General features: G+C 35.3%; 1 protein-coding gene across 2 annotated transcripts in view; it reads right to left on the reverse strand.

Moving 5' to 3' along the window:
* LOC123683246 (protein pinocchio) overlaps nt 1-22,297 on the reverse strand; it is a 91,154-nt gene that overhangs the window by 42,347 nt on the left and 26,510 nt on the right. The window contains exon 1 of one of the 2 annotated variants that reach the window (XM_045622169.1): nt 14,319-14,667. The exons of the other annotated variant lie outside the window; for it this stretch is intronic. The gene's annotated coding sequence lies outside the window, so the exon portion shown is untranslated. Of the gene's footprint in view, nt 1-14,318; nt 14,668-22,297 lie in introns of those variants that run through there. 2 annotated transcript variants of the gene reach the window in all.

Here is a 22,297-nt window from a genome sequence, read left to right on the forward strand (position 1 = left end):
TTTTGTCCGAACCTAAAGACACAATTTGGTTTTTCGCAGTGCATCAGTTGAAGAATATCTTCTTTCGGCCATAACTCCAGAACGCCTGAAACTATCGCTTTGCGACCTGCAGGTTTTTTCATGTAAATTTGATGGAATTTCTGTTTCTGTAAGGAAAATCCTATCATTACATTTGAAATTTCGGAGTAAAATGAACAAAACAATGAACTTATGGCTTAGCGCCCCCTATCGAAAGCAGCAAAAACAAATTTATCATCAGTATATTTTGTCCTCAATCAAAAAGATATTATCTCTCAGACGAGATCCAATTTGCTCAAAAATGTTGAGCCAAACTGAAGTTACAGCCATTTCAATCACTCAGATTTCTCCCTTCACCCTACCCTTATTTGAAGTCGTAAAATCGAAAGTGACAACTCAAAAAGATAGAAAATTTTTCAAGGATTACAGTTATGATATTTTTTCTTCAACTTAATATGAAACATTTTCAAGTGAAATCCATTTTTCTACTCGACGATAGCTATTATGCCCCCTAGCGGTAGAGGTATGAACTTCAAAACAATTTCCAGTGTGTTTTCTTGTACTTTTTAGTCTTAAAAATTTTTACCGCAAGTCTCTACGATTAGTGGATCCTGAGATATAGCCGCTTACCTCGTTTATTTGCCTACCCTGTACATAATGTAATATTATGAGTGGAACTTTTATTGTTCATAATTTATATTATTTAACGAATCTGTGGTATTGAAATTTGTTTCTATAGAGTTTCAAGTTGTCGGATTATGATTTATTGTCAAACCCACAATTTTACTTCATCGTTATGAATGTGTATTAAATTAAATGAAATAATATATTCAATTGAGTGATTTTCAATTAAATATGCAAATTTGAATATCTAGAATCAGATATTTTTTCTAATTGTCAAATTTTTTGATTAGCAGAATATTTATTATTTTCTCTATCTACCTCCTGAAATCCAAGGTTTGGCAACTTTTGCTCTCCTAGTGACATCGCTTGCTTCACGTCGTTTGGCGCGCTTGAAGTTTGTTTCCTGAATTTCTGATATATTTAGGTATTCATTTAAATATATTTGAGTTGATTCACTATGGGACATAAGAAGTGCGTTATTCGTGGAGAAATTCGCGAATTGAGTGAAATATCGTATCACTGAGGTTTTAATTCCCGCGCGCTTCATGTCAAGTTTGATAGTTCATGTTGGGGAGAAAATTTGCTTACTGAAAATGACATATGCTCCCTTCTCGGCTCCCTTTATCTATGTTTATTACTAGGAGGGCGCTGTTGACCATTCGTGAAACATAAACGAAGCAATCCAAACCCACAATTCGAAAAATAAACCACCCAAACTGAAGAGGAACCAAAAATATCTTCCGGTGATCCAATCGACATTTACACCTATTTCCATTTATCTCATAGAGGAAGTCAAATGGCGGATCTAAAAAAAAATCACGAGACCTTCTCGGATGATGGTCCTCCGCGATTTTCGAACGGTTTCGATCACATGATTCGATCGTACCGACATTGACGTTCGGTATTTCATCTGCAACAATTCGTGACGAAGGTCGAAACCACGACGTCGATCTAGCTATCCATTGTTAAGATAAAATTAACTGCTGGCAATGCCTGCTCGATTGTCGTGCTCGAATTGCATCGCACCCACGATACTCCGTGAATTTTCTCATTAATATTTATCGGGGCCTAGTTTGGAAACGAATGCGTATCGATTCGGAAGGAAATCTAGTTTAGTTACATGAAATTTCGGACGTAAACAGCCTTCGTTCAACCAGGTGGGAAGTTATGAGGGTAATCTGAGGTAATTTGGGTTTTTTCGATGCAGTCCCAGGAACGTATATGTCAGTGTCATGGTGTAGCCAAGCCACGTGGATATCTTCAATTTCTTCAGTGAAATCTGAAGTAATTTGGGTTTTTCAATGTAGTCCCAGGAACGCATGGTGTAGCCATGAGGTTATCTTCAATTTCTTCAGTGAAAATCGTGTTTTGCCTGCCGTGATTGGTTGAAGCACTTAAATGAAGGAGAAATGCTCGAATAAAACTTTCAAATACTGAGATTGGTAGAGTTCCTACTCGATATACCTCATGCAATTGCTTCAAATAATGTTTTTTTTGACAGCTAGTAGCTACTAACGGGTATTTTTTTTTTCGAGGTATATGACTTTAAGACGGCATTACTGTTCAAGATGGCAATCGATTCAACAGCTGTCAAGTGATTTATTTTCAGTTTGGTTTGGCAATTCATCATGAATATACTCACGCTTGAATAACGCTTGCAAATAGTGCAATTTCATTTCGAAAATAATGGTTCTGTGCGGAATACGTATCGCGCACTACGTCCATTTCATTTTGTTTAGAGATGAAGCGCACTTCTGGTTGAATGGCTACGTCAACAAACAAAACTGCCGCATTTGGAGTGAAGCTAATCCTCTAGTGTATGTCGAAACACCGTTACATCCAGAAAAACTGACTGTTTGGTGCGCTTTATGGGCTGGTGGAATCATTGGTCCGTACTTCTTCAAAAACGATGATGGCCAGAACGTTACAGTCAATGGTGATCGGTATAGAGCCATGATTACTAACTTTTTCATTCCTGAATTGAACAACCATGATGTCCAGGAGCTGTGGTTCCAACAAGACGGCGCAACATGTCACACAGCTCGTGACACAATCGACTTATTGAAAGACACGTTTGGTGTCCGCCTAATTTCACGTTTTGGACCTGTGAATTGGCCTCAACGATCTTGTGATCTAACACCGCTAGACTACTTTCTGTGGGGCTATGTAAAGTCATTGGTCTATGCGGATTAGCCACAAACCCTTGACCATTTGGAAGACAACATTCGCCGTGTTATTGCCGATATACGGCCACAAATGTTGGACAAAGTCATCGAAAATTGGACGTCCGGATTGGACTACATCCGAGCCAGCCGTGGCGGTCATATGCCAGAAATCATATTTAAAATGTAATGCCACAAGATTATCTTGCGGATAAATAAAATTCATGTCAATCGAATAATCCATCGTTGTTTTATTGCAGTTTAAAGTTCTATAGCTCTAAAAAAAAAACACCGTTTATAATCTAAACATTCTAAACGGTCGGATTCAGAGCGGTGATGCAATGAGGATGGATATTCGATCAGCATCACGAATTCTACAACATATAAAAAATTCGAAAACGAATTTCCCTTTGATGAAGTGGTTGGTCCTTTACCACCTAGACTATTTCCAACTGAAATTCGGCCGATCGAAGACGCCAATATCGTGGAAGGTGTTCGGCCTTTCATAATCCAAGTCCCACACCACAAGCGTGACCCAATTTTTGCTCTTGAACCGCACAGGTTCATTCGTCGACAAGCTGATCGAACCAACGGGATTCCAAAGTCCTTCGACATCGTTCTTGTCGAGTGATATTCTGTGCTCCCACAGTTCAACTTCGGAAAAAAAAAACAGTCCGGTATTCGATAATATGCACGCAATATCCTTCATCCATTTCATAACTGGATATTCTCGGAAACCGTAACCGATGTGGAAATGGTCCTCTTCTTCTCAGTGGTGAATATTTATGAGCCTACCTGGTAAACTGACTAATAGTGGTTATTCTACGTCTCGAAACGGCTGTTCGGGAATTTCTGTCGCCTGATCTGTCGAGAATCTATCAATACGCTCTATTAGTGATGACGTCACACACCGCCATTTTAGTTCTCCTGTCAGTGCTCGGAATCCAAACAAACGAATTGTCATTCAAATTAGTACGTTGTCGTTGAAAAAATTGGCTCATTTTGATAAATAAGATTATTTAAGGAAGATTTTACTATTAATTGATAGACAGAAGGCACGAGATTAATGCCAGTAAGTTCGGACTTGAAGTTCAACTAATAAACACGGCTTTTTATAAAATCTGGGGAATGATACAGGATTCAAACTTACTGGTATTAACCTCGTTCCTTCTGTCTATCAGTTAATACTGAAATCGTTCCTCAAATACTCTTATTTATGAAAATAAGCCAATTCCTTCAACGACACCGTACTAATTTGAATGACAATTTATTTGTTTGGATTCCGAATACTAACAGGAGAACCGAAAATGGCGGTGTGTGACGTCACACTAATAGAGCGTTTTCAGGGAGACGTCAGGAAATACACATCTTATACTGTATTGTTTATACCCAAACTGCGTCAGCTGGTATGTGTATACAAACCGGAATATCCTCTTTAATTAGACAACTGAAGCGAATCCAATCAAATATGCGTACGTAAACATCCGTATTCATCTAATTTTCATATTGAGCTTGAATTAAAAAGTAAAAAATTCCAGGAGTTGAGATTAAAAAGTGAGAAGTGAACTGATGTGGAATCTGAAGCTTAATTTATTAAATTTTTCTTACGTAATTCAGCATGGACCTTCAAATCGTTTTAACATAGGGTTTTCCAATTGGAAGTTTCAGTAGATTCCAGTATATTTTAAGCTCGATTTTAAAAGAAATCAATGGATATTGATTTCATAGTAAATACACTGAGAGAAGTGTTTATTTAATATTATCGAAAATGCATTATAGTTAATAAATCATTTATTGGATATATGGACAAACAAATATTAGTTTCATGGAAATTAATAATTTATTTGAAATCCCACCTAAAATCATCATTCATTATTACACTTCATTTATTTACGCGTAACTTATATTAATAATGTTGAAGAAATATTCATTTGAAGGAAATGAATATAGTTGAGGTCAATATATCATTGAGTAATAATTAAACCTTATTTATAATAATGTCATATGTATCCATGCTAAATAAAAATAATATTTCAATTCAGTAATGGTTAACGTATTTCTTAGACAATTATTTTGGTTGTTTCTATTATCCGATTGTTAGGGTCTGAGAAGAACCGTTTGCCAAAATAGGTAATTTTTAGAGTTCATATTGAGGGTATCCGGGTTTGAACCCTAGTCATTTTGATTGCATCTGTTCACTCAAACCACTGTTCTGCCAACATTACTAATAACTAAGCAGGTACAAACGATCTAAACCCAAATTTCAGTACAGATGTGCTAAGCGGCGTTCAATAAGCCCATAGTAACACAAATTTTATTTTTAAAAAGGATATTCAAATCAAAGAAAAAGTTCAAGGACAGATCCTTCAAGGAGATGAGCTTCTCTTTGAGGGATGTCCTTAAACTTTTCCACAGATTGGATCGCTAGAATTATGTTAGTTTGTTAATTATTAATAAATCCTATATTCTGAGTGAATAAATTATTGAATTGTTGTGAGAGTTTATTTATAAATAGCAAATGTTCGTTAACTACCAGTTGAAAATTTGTTGACAATGAATTTATGTTATTTGTGGAGATAACGTAAGTTCATATGAACTATTTATCACCGAAATATATTAAATATTATCAAATACCTTGTAAACAAATGTTTTTCTACATTCATGCAAAAAGCAAAACTTTATTGAACTATATTTAGTGGAAAAAGAAGTTCTTTATTGCACTAGTGTAATAAAGTTTTTATTGCACTCATCTGTCATTCTACTTCAACGTGCTGTCATCATGACCAACATAAACGTTCAAACCCAGTACATATCTATCAGATATGCTGTTCATTCATATTGTTCATTCACTTTCAACATTGAGGGTAAAAATAAAGTTTGAGTTAAATTGTTCGTAACGTATTAGTTGCCTCCGAATAAGTGCTTTATTAATAAAAAAAATATGGATTTCTCTCAGTGTAACAATTTCAATGCGTTGTTGAAGTGAGAATCGTACCATTTTTAGTAATGGCATAATTTTTACTTGTCAAATGTCAAAAAATTACAGCTGCCTGGATAGTGGACTATTCACATTGAAACTTCTTTATTGGAATACCCTTTATTAGAGCAATCTGTTCCAATTAAAAATGTGTACTTTTCCTCGATCAAAAAAAAAAAAAAAATCGAGTATAATTATGAATAAACTTATTGCGAATTTGAATGTTTAATTTCCAGCCCCATATATTACTTCTCCATAAAACACCAGTTCCTAATGATATTCATAGTAATTTTCCATCAGAAAATTAACCTATATATTTCCAAGGAATCAGCTGCCAATATATCAATTGATCCGAAGGCAAATAGACCAATATCAATGAAACTGACGAGCTTTCAACAATCTAACAAGCTTTTACCATATGGTACAAACGTAAACAATTAAATTGGTGCCAACATACTGAACTCGATGATTATGGTATCTTTCACATTTCACTAATGGAAGCATTTTGAGTTGCATTCGTTTTATCACATTTTGAAGTTATCTTCGAACTTAGCATTGAAGGTAGGATAACGAAAATGGGTTCACAACTTTGTAGAAAACAATTTTATCGACATAGCTTCATGCAGTATCCTCATATGGTTATTTGTCTTTTTATCTCAATATTCTTTTTTTCAATGCACATACTGCATGATCATTGTTTCAAAAAAACAATGGGACATAGAAACATAAACGTGAGTTGCAATACATTCGCTATATGTTGATAAATGTTAAACAATCGTTTGAAATGGTAGATTCCGCGAGATAGATAAATGTCACTTGCTATCTCTCATGTTTCGTCAGAAGAGAGGAATTCCGATCATACCGTTTTCAAGATGATAGCTCTGTGATCCAAGTTGAGTTCAAGAGAAAATGAACTACATCAAATTGATAATTCCACTAATTTTCCCGTTGTGTATATTTGAATATATATAACGTGTATATAACAGGTGTTTTTTTTTCGAGGTATATAACTTTAAGTTGGCATTACTGTTCAAGATGGCGAACAATTTAACAGCTGTTAGGTGATTTATTCTCAGTTTGGTTTGGCAATTCATCATGAATAACTCACGCCTGAACAACGCTTGTGAATATATTTCGAAAATAATGGTTCTGTGCGAATACGTATCGCGCACTACGTCCATTTTATTTTGTTTAGCGATGAAGCGCACTTCTGGTTGAATGGCTACGTCAACAAACAAAACTGCCGCATTTCGAGAGAAGCTTATCCTCAAGTGTATATCGAAACACCGTTACATCCAGAAAAACTGACTGGTGCGCTTTTTGGGCTGGTGGAATCATTCAATCATTGGTCCGTACTTCTTCAAAAACGATGATGGCCAGAACGTTACAGTCAATGGTGATCGGTATAGAGCCGTGATTACTAACTTTTTCATTCCTGAATTGAACATCCATGATGTCCAGGAGCTGTGGTTCCAACAAGACGGCGCAACATGTCACACAGCTCGTGCAACAATCGATTTATTGAAAGACACGTTTGGTGACCGCCTAATTTTACGTTTCGGACCTGTGAATTGGCCTCCAAGATCTTGTGATTTAACACCGCTAGACTACTTTCTGTGGGGCTATGTAAAGTCATTGGTCTATGCGGATAAGCCACAAACCCTTGACCATTTGGAAGACAACATTCGCCGTGTTATTGCCGATATACGGCTACAAATGTTGGAAAAAGTCATGGAAAATTGGACGTCCAGATTGAACTACATCCGAGCCAGCCGAGGCGGTCATATGCCAGAAATCATATTTAAAATGTAATGCCACAAGATTATCTTGCGGATAAATAAAATTCATGTCAATCGAATAATCCATCGTTGTTTTATTGCAATTTAAAGTTCTATAGCTCTAAAAAAAACACCCTTTATAAAGAAAAATAAAAATCATTTTCTTAAAATATCATATATGTTTCCGTAAATTTTGAGGAAAGGCAACAAAAAGACTGTAATAATAAATAAACTTAATAAATTCTCAATGTGCAGCATTTCACATAAAAAAAAACAATTAAATCAATTGATGCAATCTATGTTTAGCAGCTCATCTTTCGTTTAATTTCCCCGTATATACCTACCCACTAATAAAAGGCACGAAAGATGCTATCTTTCCAAAAGTTCTGTCGTCATTGGAAGAAGTGCCACTTATGTAATCAAGCTAATAGTAATATTATTTCCTAACGTGCCTGTGTCCGCGAAGGTCGAAGAATGGTAATGATAGGAATAAGTACAAGCGGGCAAAAACATTCGAACGGAATATATGTCAAGCGCATGGAAAATCGGTCATATATTGATTGGGAAACCGTATACAATCTAAAACTGATAGCGTGCCGTGCGTAGGCTTTATATTACGCTCTCGCCAATAGACGGAAATCTCGCCGTCAAAACAATGGAAAAACTCACCGAAATTTGACACAAAAGGTTTATTATTTCCTCCTGTATATTCGTGTCCAATAAAAGCCTATTATTTTGTGGTACAGTTACATATTGTAATCGACAACGTCCTGACGACAAGGGTACTAAATTTAAAGATTGAATTTACAAGAAATGAAAATTTACCTTATTTCATTTTTCCAGTTTAAGCATTGATAATTTTTATCATCATATATCAAACGAATAGCTTCTATGATTACCACTTTTCAAAAATTAATTTCAGAAGGTGATTCAATTTCTTCCGGAAGTTTATTATGTAACAAATCGAACGTGCAGTACAATAGTTATAATATATATGGTCTAAAAGAAACATTGCATTGTACACAAACAACATCAGAAATTTATATACATTTCCTTTTTATTTTTCAACTTTCTATGATGTGGAAATCATATTAGAAATAAAAATACTAGGCCAGAACAACTCAGCACTCTGCTCATTCTTTCATTAGATTCTACAGGAATCGAAAAAAAGAAACGAATTTCAGGGAGACTGTATACAATCTGCTATTAATGTAAAGGTTCATTTTAGGGAATGATAAAGTAAAATATTTGATTTTCACCATATTGGGATATTTTCAAAGATAACAAAAATGAAAAAATGTCAAATAAAATGAATATTCTAAACCTTGAACAGAGAATTAAAGTGAGAAAAGCTAGGCGGTTGTTAACGTAGTCGGATCTTTATGAATGTATAGGGTGTTTGTTTTAGAGCTATAAAACTTTAAATTGCAATAAAACAACAAAGGATTTTTTCGATTGACATGAATTTCATTTATCCGCATGATAATCTTGTGGCATTACATTTTAAATATGATTTCTGGAATATGACCGCCATGGCTGGCTCGGATGTAGTCCAATCTGGACGTCCAATTTTCGATGACTTTTTCCAACATTTGTGGCCGTATATCGGCAATAGCACGGCGAATGTTGTCTTCCAAATGGTCAAGGGTTTGTGGCTTATCCGCATAGACCAATGACTTTAGCCCCACAGAAAGTAGTCTAGCGGTGTTAAATCACAAGATCTTGGAGGCCAATTCATTAGTCCAAAACGTGAAATAAGGCGGTCACCAAACGTGTCTTTCAATAAATCGATTGTGGCACGAGCTGTGTGACATGTTGCGCCGTCTTGTCGGAACCACAGCTTCTGGATATCATGGTTGTTCGATTCAGGAATGAAAAAGTTAGTAATCATGGCTCTATACCGATCACCATTGACTGTAACGTTCTGGCCATCATCGTTTTTGAAGAAATACGGACCAATGATTCCACCAGCCCATAAAGCGCACCAAACAGTCAGTTTTTCTTGATGTAACGGTGTTTCGACATACACTTGAGGATTAGCTTCACTCCAAATGCGGCAGTTTTGTTTGTTGACGTAGCCATTCAACCAGAAGTGCGCTTCATCGCTAAACATAATAAAATGTACGTAGTGCGCGATACGTATTCCGCACAGAACCATTATTTTCGAAATAAAATTGCACTATTTGCAAGCGTTGTTCAGGCGTGAGTCTATTCATGATGAATTACCAAACCAAACTGAGAATAAATCACTTGACAGCTGTTATATCGGTCGCCATCTTGAACAGTAATGCCAACTTAAAGTTATATACCTCGAAAAAACACCCGTTATATTGTATTGAATGAAATATATTTATTTGAGTCATTCCTGATTAAATACCTATGTAATTTTGAATATTTGAAATCCGATATTTTTCCAAATTATCGAATTTATAATAAGCAGAATATTTATTTTTTTCTGTATCTTCCTTCTGAAAGTTTGGCGACTTTTGCTCTCCTAGTGTCACTGGTTATTTCACGTCGTTTGGCGCGCTTAAAGTTTTGTTTTCTGAATTTCTGATATTTTTGTTTTTATTTCAATATACTTTGAGTTAATATATGAAACATTGATTCACTATGGGACAATAGAAGTGCGTGCTTTGTGGAAAAACTCGCGAATTGAGTGAAATATCGTATCACAGTTATGTTTTCATTTCCGCGCTCTTCATGTCAAATTTGATTGTTTATATTGGGGACAAAAAAGGTTGAGACCTAAATGTAGTTAAAAAACAATAAAGACAAAGAGTAATAACATTTTCCGTGGACCTTATAATTCAAGATAATCACATTCATTGACCATATCCACATCATAGAAATTTCATTCATAACAACATCTTTCCATTCCAAATGTCAATTAAAAATAACGAACCACAACCAAAGAACCTGCATTTTCCCACAAAGGCAGTTCTAAAGTTGAGAAAGATCAGTACCTTCTCATAGAACAGAACCTTGGCGCACGGTCAGTGCACCGAAATGAAGTACAAAAAAATTCGAGAAACAAGCGTTCATCAGGGACAAGAAGACATTGACCCTCTATGGCTCTTCCTGGGAACAAAACATTCCGAATGTTGCATTGTAAAGGTAGCTACCTACTTGGGGTCTTCATCGGGCCAGTAGATCGGATAAAAACGACTCTGGTTTAATAATAATAATTGATCCATTGATTGGGAAAGAATAGCCTCTCAAGATTTTGAATCATCGCCAAGTCGATAACTCACACTGTGAACGGTCGAATGCCAAGTTTTTTCATAGACGAATTTCGGATCGTTACTCTTTGTCGAAATAATCACAATTATTTTGAGGAAATTATTATGAAAGTGAATAGTATCGTGAGTAACCTAGGATTTTCCCTAGGTAGAGATGAATCAACAGATTATTTGTTATTGTCCTTACTTTAATCATTGATGTTCCCACATTATATGTAATCATACACCTACGTTAGAATCAGATAATGCAACTACGAATGATTGCATTCATGAACTGAATCATCTTGGAGCCAATGATAACAAACAATGAACAATCTAATCCTCAAAACATTTTTAAACTCATTTTCAGTATTTCTGTTGAAGATGTTGATGACTGTATCAGTCATACAGTCGTGTTTTTAATGACTCTCCCTACACTTTACTAGCAATAATGCCTTTATTGCAAGAAAAAAAAAATACATGATATAGGGGCAAATAAAGGGTGTTTTTTTTAGAGCTATAGAACTTTAAATTGCAATAAATCAACGATGGATTATTCGATTGACATGAATTTTATTTATCCGCAAAATAATCTTGTGGCATTACATTTTGAATACGATTTCTGACATATGGCCGCCACGGTTGGCTCGGATGTAGTCCAATCTGGACGTACAATTCTCGATGACTTTTTCCAACATTTGTGACCGTATATCGACAATAACACGACGAATGTTGTCTTCCAAATGATCAAGGGTTTGTGGCTTATCCGCATAGACCAATGACTTTGCAAAGCCCCACAGAAAGTAGTCTAGCAGTGTTAAATCACAAGATCTTGGAGGCCAATTCATAGGTCCAAAACGTGAAATTAGGCGGTCACCAAACGTGTCTTTCAATAAATCGATTGTGGCACGAGCTGTGTGACATGTTGCGCCGTCTTGTTGGAACCACAGCTCCTGGATATCATGGTTGTTTAATTCAGGAATGAAAAAGTTGGTAATCATGGCTCTATACCGATCACCATTGACTGTAACGTTCTGGCCATCATAGTTTTTGAAGAAGTACGGACCAATGATTCCACCAGCCCATAAAGCGCACCAAACAGTCAGTTTTTCTGGATGTAACGGTGTTTCGACATACACTTGAGGACTAGCTTCACTCCAAATGCGGCAGTTTTGTTTGTTGGCCTAGCCATTCAACCAGAAGTGCGCTTCATCGCTAAACAAAATAAAATGGACGTAGTGCGCGATACGTATTCCGCACAGAACCATTATTTTCGAAATAAAATTGCACTATTTGCGAGCGTTTTTTAGGCGTGAGTCTATTCATGATGAATTGCCAAACCAAACTGAGAATAAATCACTTGACAGCTGTTAAATCGGTCGCCATCTTGAACAGTAATGCCAACTTAAAGTTATATACCTCGAAAAAAAAACACCCGTTATTAGCTTAAGCTTCTCCACTTAACCCCAAAATAAAAATCCAGAATTTCAGAAAGATACGTTGCTCAGATCGAGAAACTAATTTAGATGACGCGAAAACTTCTCGTGAGTATGAATGAAAGTGATACCAACGTAGTAGAAAAAAGAAATTTCGACAATCTCTCTTTTGTATGAAATCCTCCACTTGTGAGTTTGGATCCCGATTAAGCCAAGAAACCTGAAACATTACCGCAGAGGTGATAACATTTGGCGAGAATTTGTTAATTACCTTAGCTGTTGGCAAGTCGTTTACGATACCGAGTCACTCGAGCATTTAGATTAAATAAAAATATTATACGTTCGTCAAGTTTTTTTTTATCTCATGGTAATTCTATAATTCAGATTCAACTTGTCGCGAGTAAAAAATAATTCTTTTCTTGGTTGAATTTTGAAAAATCTAGATTGATTGAGAAATTTTTCCTTATCGATTCACACGTGCAATATACTTTCAGTGAAAAACTTTTGTTGACTATTAATTGATAGAAATCCATTATATAGTAATCAATTAATAATACATACTTTCTGTTGATTTCCATTTTAATTTGAATTATTTATATATTGTTGAATCTGTATAGAAATTAACACAAACTGTGTATTACTCATGGAAGAGAAAAAGCGAGAGAAAAAGTTCGATCTCCGTTGATTCTCATGAATAAATAATGCACTGTAGATTAATCGTAATTGAGGTAGGTCAGAAATAGCATAGATGACAGTGTTAGTAATAAAGAATCCAAGAACTAATGGCCTTGAAAAGTATTTCAAAAAATGAGTATGTTTATAATAGAACAAACGTGTCATAATTTGTCTTAATACTTAAGTTTATTGCAGAAAGAATGTTTTTTTTTCGAAAATAATATACGCATTCCTTCAAAATCTTTCATTAATTTTTTAACGTATACATCATTGATATTATAAATCCCTGTTCCTGGATATCACGATTCTGAAATTGATTTTGAGTGTTCGTTCTTTCAATAAAATATTCATTGCTTAGAAGAACTTATTTCATTGGAAGTTGTTTCTTAATTCAATGAAAACAATTCATTGATATAATGAATAACTATTTGTTATATTACTTAATGTTTCTGTTCGTCGGTTGAAAAATGATAAGTGAATTTATGGATTCTTTTGGTTCAGTGAATCAATTGAAATTGACGAGAGCTTTGCGATTCAAAACATCAAAATTCTCGTTCAACAACGGTTCCATATGAACTTCTTTCACATTCAAGACATCGCAATTACTAAAAAGAGAAAATGTTCAGAAAAGATGAGGTAACATCTGAGCGTTCGTGAACATTCTGTCTGTCAACGAATCACTCCACAGGCTGTTCTGAATAAAACATTATTTTACATTTTTTTTGTTCTTTCCTGTATATAACAAAACAGGAAGCAAATTAGGATGACTTTCGAACAATTAAGTTCCCAAAGATTTGAGGTACAATTCAAAAAAAATAATTACTAAAATCTGGCACAGGGTTGAAGAGAAAATTGATTACAAACTTCGTTGAGATTTTGTCTGTTCACCTAATCTTGCCGGTGTTACTTCAAAAGAAAAAAATGGTACATCTTTAAAATATTCTGTCTAATTTTGATTGTTATTATACTTTGATCCTAAAGTATTGAAAAATGCTCCGAAGGAATGTAGTTCAAGCCTGATTTCTATGGAATGGTCAATAGGAATGAATGATGTTGAACTCAGTTAAATTAATTTCCCAGATATAGTCTTTCTGCAAATTTTACAGGATCTTCTGCTTCATTCTCGAGTTAGAACATGAAAACACGCGTTTCACGCAGAAAAGAACATAAATGAGCGGTCACAAATTGAAAATAGAATTAGAAACAGTTAACAGTAAAAGGAATCATAAACGCTAATAATACAGAAAATGATCACATATAATCTCGGGTTTCTCTTCTTCACCCAACCAGCCTACTCTCCTTATTTATAGCTCATGAGAACAAAGATTCACGAACAGCAGAAGAATATTTCAAAACAAATCCACGAGAAATCTACCGAAGCTTTCACTTCGACGTCAAAACAACAGAACAAAAAATCTAAGACTTACCTATTCAACAACTAGGTTTACGAGACAAAGATGTATTCCTCTAGGATCGATAAGTCCCGACCTCTGGTATTTCTTGGGTTGAGATGCACAACGAGAAAACGGGACGTAGGCTCTGACACAGGTATACTAAGACTCTGCCGTTCCGAATACAACTGGGTTAAAACGCGATGTGGATTTTTGCACTCTTGACACACTTTCCTCAAGAAGAAGAAGCAGCTCGGAATCGAGTGGCCTGCTGGCAATATATGATAATAATAACAAACAGATCGACTGACGGGATGACAACTCGCTTAAACGGTAAGCGCAATACGTCAACGCTATTCGGCTGATTGTTGGAGACTGACAGGACGCTGGCGCAAACGATCGCTGGAAAGTTCAGCCAGCGGTTCTCCTCCTACTCCTACCACCACCGAAGGAAGGCGGAAAATCCTCGGATCGATTTCGACGCTCTAGGAAGGAGAATTCAATAATTCGTTGGTATTTTATCGAGGATTCCACCCTGATATCCCACCCAACACGTTGAATAGGGATCTCCCCGAAAATATTTCGGCTATCCTGCTCTGATGGCGGCTTCCACGAATTTCGACGTTTCCATTAATTGGGTGAGTTATCACAAGAGATGATAACAACCCATTGAAATGTTACTTCATCCTTACGTTTCCTTGCTTACAAATTAACATGGGCGCCCGCAAGGGGGGGCCAGGGGGGGCCATGGCCCCCCCTGAGATTTTGATTGCCTCAATTTTCAGCACAACACCCTTAATATGACTTTCTCAATCCAAAGGGTAAGGAAAAAAAGAAAGAAATAATTCCCAACATTTTTTCGGTATATAATCCATAATCGGCAGAGGTAGCTTTTGAATTGAAAACTTTTTTAGGCGCTATGAGCACTTCTTGTGTGAAGAAAAATCATGGAACCGAACGCACTCCATGCGTGTCAATTTTTTTATAAATTCATCTTATATATACTCTTCTATTGTCTTTAATAGATGAAGAAAAAAAGAGATGCAGAAAATAATAACAATTTTTACCGATTATAAATACAATAGTTTTTTGCCTATACGAGAGAGCACCAAGAACTCTGGCAATTCAAGTGATATTTTGAAATTCACAGTAGAATCTGGTGATAAAGATTTAGAGATTTATTTATTCAACGCAGCTGGTAACTCGAAATATACTTCTCACAGAATTCAAAAGGAGATCATTTCGATAGCTGGGCATGTAATAATGACAAATGTTGTAGAAGAAGCAAATTCTTCGATGTATTTCAGTGTAATGGCTGACGAGTCTGCTGATATTTATAGACATGAGCAGTTATCTATTGGAATACGATATGTACATGAGCAAAATGAAAATTTTACAGTGAAGAGTTTCTTGGATTCGTACAATTGAACAAATTGAATGCTGATTGCATAGCTGCTTCAATCCTTGAGGTTATAGAAAAATCTGGTTTGAATTTGGACAAACTTCTAGCACAAGGTTATGATGGATGCTAGACAATGGCTGGTGAAATTCACGGGGTTTAAAAGATCATAAGATATTAGTACAAAAAAGCAATTTATTTCCATTGCATCTCCCATAGGTTGAATTTAGTAATAAATGACATCAGAAAAATTACTAAAATTCGTAATAGCATTGGCACCGTTAAAGGACATTATAGTCTTTTTTCGAGAGAGTACTTTAGGAAGAAATCTGATTCCAAATATTGCTTTGTTTTGTGAAACTCGTTGCTAAATATAAATCTTTGCGTTTTGGCTGAAAACTTCAATACTATATTCAAAACTCTTTTTGCTATAAAATCTGGAAAAATTTCAATGAATTCTTCAGCAACAGAAAGAGCTACTCAGTTATGGGCTGCAATAAACTCTTTCGCTTATGTGGTTTGTTTGACGGTAGCTAGTAAATATTTAAATATATTGGAATCAATAGCAAATATACCATGATTTGTTTCGAAAAGAGTTACCGTATTATTTTACATCACCTTATGTTGTTGACGTTATAAAAAAAATGTTGAAGTGGAAAACTTCGCCTACGACAATAATGGTCGCCTTATAGTTTTTCAATAATTTTCATTTTGCCCCCCCTGAGAAAAATTTCTGCGGGCGCCCATGCAAATTAATAGTCCAGTCATCTTAGTCTATCTCGGAATTTGAGATAGACAGCTATAAACTCCTATCAAGTTATTACGGGTGTTTTTTTTCGAGGTATATAACTTTAAGTTGGCATTTCTGTTCTGGATGGCGACCGATTTAACAGCTGTCAAGTGATTTATTCTCAGTTTGGTTTGGCAATTCATCATGAATAGACTCACGCCTGAACAACGCTTGCAAATAGTGCAATTTCATTTCGAAAATAATGGTTCTGTGCGGAATACGTATCGCGCACTACGTCCATTTTATTTTGTTTAGCGATGAAGCGCACTTCTGGCTGAATGGCTACGTCAACAAACAAAACTGCCGCATTTGGAGTGAAGCTAATCCTCAAGTGTATGTCGAAACACCGTTACATCCAGAAAAACTGACTGTTTGGTGCGCTTTATGGACTGGTGGAATCATTGGTCCGTACTTCTTCAAAAACGATGATGGCCAGAATGTTACAGTCAATGGTGATCGGTATGGAGCCATGATTACTAACTTTTTCATTCCTGAATTGAACATCTATGATGTCCAGGAGCTGTGGTTCCAACAAGACGGCGCAACATGTCACACAGCTCGTGCCACAATCGTTATATTGAAAGACACGTTTGGTGACCGCCTAATTTCACGTTTTGGACCTGTGAATTGGCCTCCAAGATCTTGTGATTTAACACCGCTAGACTACTTTCTGTGGGGCTATGTAAAGTCATTGGTCTTTGCGGATAAGCCACAAACCCTTGACCATTTGGAAGACAACATTCGCCGTGTTATTGCCGATATACGGCCACAAATGTTGGAAAAAGTCATCGAAAATTGGACGTCCAGATTGGACTGCATCCGAGCCAGCCGTGGCGGTCATATGCCAGAAATCATATTTTAAATGTGATGCCACAAGATTATCTTGCGGATAAATAAAATTCATGTCAATCGAATAATCCATCGTTGTTTTATTGCTATTTAAAATTCTATAGCTCTAAAAAAAACGCCCTTTATAACACCAATGTAGGGCGGGGTAAGTCTGGATGCATCACCACTCTGCTTTACGCATACACTCATACACAGCTTCCTTAAGGAATGAATAATTCAGAGACTTGGGATTTTCGGGACATGTTTCAAGTATAAATAGGCTGATGAATAAGCACGTGGAAGTTTCTGACTTTGCTTTGCTTTCCCGACTATATTTCTCTTCAGAGTTAAAATTTCGAACTTCTCGTGTTATACTGGGTTGATCATAAAAACTTCCCATCTAAAAATGCTACAAAAGAAACACCGCTAAATATTTTTCTTATTTTCATTTTCAAGTTTGCAACAGTGGAAGAAGCGCTGTGATCACTTCTGGAGTACATTTTTTTTGTTCGAAAAATGTATCTTCGATCATTTTAAACAACTTTGATTTGCGGAAACGCAAATCATTAATTTTTTCAATCATTTTAATACGAATTTTCTTTCGGAGTGGTAGAATGTCACATAGAAACCCAACACGTTCTTCAATTTATAGGAATCTCCCCGAAAATATGTCGACTCTACTGCTGACGGTTTGAACAAATTTCGACGTTTCCATGAATGAGCTGGGTTATCAGAAGTGATGATAACAACAGAGAAATAGAAATGTTACTTCATCGATAGCACTCTTAACACTTTCACAGGTATAAAGAAAACGAAAAGTTTTCAAAAAAAAATTGTATAATAATTTTTCTTTTCTGATATGATCGAGGATTTGATTCTGAAAGAGTTGTTGTTTCAACAGTTCTATCTATTGATCCCAGTTATTTTTGAAATATCAATGAAAACACTAAAATTGAAAGTATAGATCATATTTTGAAGTAGAGGATGTTTCAAATATTGTGCCGAAAATTACGAGAACAATTGACCATAATTTTTATTTTTAAATTAGAACTCTATTTTTGTATGATACCTTTGGATTCTGCGAGGACAAATAAATATAGTATTCTTAAATTATTGAGCTCCAAAATTCAATAATTTCAGAATTATTTGAGAATTACTCGATTGATTTTGTACGAAGAGAATTTTATTTTAATTTTTTTCGGAATAAGTCAGGGCACATAAATTCCCTTCATCATCAAATACCCTTTTTATGAATTATGAATTCATAGAAAATTATTTATGGAACAGATTTGATGAATTTGACTCTATGTACGCAAAATATAAATAAAAAAAATCTTAAATAACTCGGAAATTATTGAATTTAGGGGCATCATCGTATCAGAATACTATCTTTATTCCTCGGAAGGAAGGAAAAGAATTCAATTCGTATTTTATCTATGATTCTACCTTAATATCTCTCCCAACACGTTCTTCGATTATTAGGAATCTTCCCGAAAATATTTGGATTCACCTGCTGATGGATTCCACAAATTTCGACGTTTCCATTAATTAGGTGTGTTATCAGTAGCGATGATAACAACCCATAGAAATGTTTCATCATCGTTTCCTTGCATACAAAATGAAGGGTTTCCTAGTCTAACGAAGATAGAAGAAGTTTTGTTGCGATAATTTTTGAATGTTTTGCGTCCTTGTTCAAAATTTCTAAATGTAAAATGCATTTTAAACCATGCAACTCTGGTTTTGTGTCCAAATTTCATCAACATCGGAATTCGGAACAGTAGAACACAAGATATAGAGAATCCAAGGATTTTACGTTTACGAATTCTAAAAGTGCAGCCTATATCTGAAAATGGTGAAATTTTGACTCAACAGACTTTACGACTTAATCAGAATATTCTCATTAAACTTTATCGAAAAAAAATTAATGGGAATTGAAATATTTGAGGTCGCTACAAGGACTTGCAGATAAACAAATAGACAGTCACAAAATTGAAGTTCTTCCAAATGATCTCAGATGGTTTTTCGAGTGAAAAATTGGTTCTTCCACTGTTGTGAACTTAGAAGCAAAAATTAAACAAATAATTATCGATGTTTATTTTGAAGCATTTATATATGAAAAGTTTTTATGATCAACCCATTATAATACAAAAAGGTGCTCGAAATTTATCTCCGAGGAAAAATATAATCGGGAAAGCAAGCAAGTCAGGAACTTCCACGTGCTTATTCATCAGCCTATTTATACTTGAAACATGTCCTGAAATTTCCAAGTCTCTGAATTAATCATTCCTTAAAGAAGCTGTGTATAGCAAAGCGGTGATACATCCAGACATTCACCCCGACCTACGTTGGTGTTGAAGAAGACGAAAAACACAGCTGATGTGTAGAACTTTCGAAACCAATATTAGTTTTTCATACCGGTTTATTTTAATGTTTTGTTATTTGATTTCATTATCAAGTGCATGGCACTCTTATGGGCATAATCTAAATACTTTATGGCTCTAGGGAATAATCCAAGCAGGTACATAATTTTTATATCTATTTAATAAGTTTTATTAACAAAATTACAACAAATTATGACCTTTATAATTCTGAAAGTAATAATATACAGGGTATATCAGAAATGTGTACCGAGCTTTCTGGGGGTGATAGTACTTTGAAAAATAAGTATAGTATATTAAGGGAGATAAAGGGTGTTTTTTTTTCTGCTATAGAACTTTGAATTGCAATAAAACAACGATGAATTATTCGATTGACATGAATTTCATTTATCCGCAAGATAATATTGTGGCATTACATTTTAAATATGATTTCTGGCATATGACCGTCACGGCTGGCTAGGATGTAGTCCAATCTGGACGTCCAATTTTCGATCACTTTTTCCAACATTTGTTGTCTTCCAAATGGCCAAGGGTTTGTGGCTTATCCGCATAGACTAATGACTTTACATAGCCCCACAGAAAGTAGTCTAGCGGTGTTAAATCACAATATCTTGGAGGCCAATTCACAGGTCCAAAACGTGAAATTAGGCGGTCACCTAACGTGTCTTTCAATAAATCGATTGTGGCACGAGATGTGTGACATGTTGCGCCGTCTTGTTGGAACCACAGCTCCTGGACAACATGGTTGTTCAATTCAGGAATGAAAAAGTTAGTAATCATGGCTCTATACCGATCACCATTGACTGTAACGTTCTGGCCATCATTGTTTTTGAAGAAGTACGGACCAATGATTCCACCAGCCCATAAAACGCACCAAACAGTCAGTTTTTCTGGATGTAACGGTGTTTCGACATACACTTGAGGATTAGCTTCGCTCCAAATGCGGCAGTTTTGTTTGTTGACGCAGCCATTCAACCATAAGTGCGCTTCATCGCTCAACAAAATAAAATGGACGTAGTGCGCGATACGTATTCCGCACAGAACCATTATTTTCGAAATAAAATTGCACTATTTGCAAGAGTTGTTCAGGCGTGAGTCTATTCATGATGGATTGCCAAACACATCTGAAAATAAATCACTTGACAGCTGTTAAATCGGTCGCCATCTTGAACAGTAATGCCAACTTAAAGTTATATACCTCGAAAAAAACACCCGTTGTATCCTTTCAAAGTTGATAAAATTGAAAATATTCACCGCATAACTTCTAAACGGTAATTGCCACCAGATTGACATTTCGTACATAAATGTATGTTGTCAAAATACAGTTTTTAATTACATTTCTGATATTATTATGAAGGGTGTTTTTAGAGGGCGAGTCATAATTTTTTTGGTTATTCTCCAATTGAACATTTCAAGAAATATTTCAAGATTTCCTATAAAATAATGATATTGCAGTTATTCTTGAAGCCACATCAAATTTTACCACATATCTGGAAACTGCATTTTGCTACTAGATAAAAAGTTCTATGACGTGCCATAAAAATCTTATTGCGGGCATGGTCATATTTTTCCAATGGTTTTATAGATGAAAAACTAATATTTGACTGCTGATTCTCTGCCATAAACTAATGATTAACAAGATAACAAGGAAAAGTTGAAATATACAAAACCTGAATATCGTTATCTTGCAGCTTTTTATTATTGATCATGTGCTATTTTGTTGCAAATAATTTGAATCATCTCCCCTTTCAAAAGTAGACGTCCTGTATAGGCCAGAAAAATTTTTTTTTTGGACCATCCCAAGGGCGTAATGACATTATATCCTTTTATAAATTTCAAAGTACATATTAATTTCTTCTTCTTTAACAATTTTGAAAACCAGTATGTCCTAGAGAGCGACTAGTATTTGCAACAATTTATGTCGTAGGAATCCACAAAATATTAATGCATCTACAGGGTGTCCCATAAGTGGCACGTCACAGTGACACCGGAGGTAGGTCAGCTAAAGAGGGACCTAACCAGCCTAACATGGCCCCAGTAAAAGTTGCATGGTTTTCGAGTTATTACCAAATTACGTTATTTAGTGAATTTTCACCTTTTTTAACATTGTCAGGGTCAGAATTCTGCTGGAAAGCTCTCGAAGCTTATTTTTGTTGTTGTAATGGAATCTTAAATAGTTATTTAAGATGACATGAGTATGATTCTGTCAAAAAGTTATGTGGATTTCCGTAAATTAATGGATAAATCTTGATTTCAATTGCTAGCAAAACGAGAACTTCGACTTTGGACACCTGCTGTGAAAAAAAAAATCCTTGAAACAAAACGAGCAAGTAACATCAAAAAATTGGGCATTTTAGACAGATTTAGAAATGGTACAATACACGAATCTTATGCCCATAAAACTAGGTATTTTCATCATTTTACCGATGCCCTACTTAACTAAGTTGAAACTAGGAACCCCGCTATCAGGTAATTTTGCCGCTTGCTATGACATTACATTTGATACCGGGCTTTGTTATTATTTGTTAAAGTCACAATAGGGAAAAAGATGGATTAGGGGAAGCGAAAAAGGAATATTATTGAAAAAAAAAGTAAATTAATTAAAAACAGACTTAACTTT

The sequence above is a fragment of the Harmonia axyridis genome, chromosome 6 (assembly GCF_914767665.1).
Source record: "Harmonia axyridis chromosome 6, icHarAxyr1.1, whole genome shotgun sequence".
Taxonomy (NCBI): Eukaryota; Metazoa; Arthropoda; class Insecta; order Coleoptera; family Coccinellidae; genus Harmonia; species Harmonia axyridis.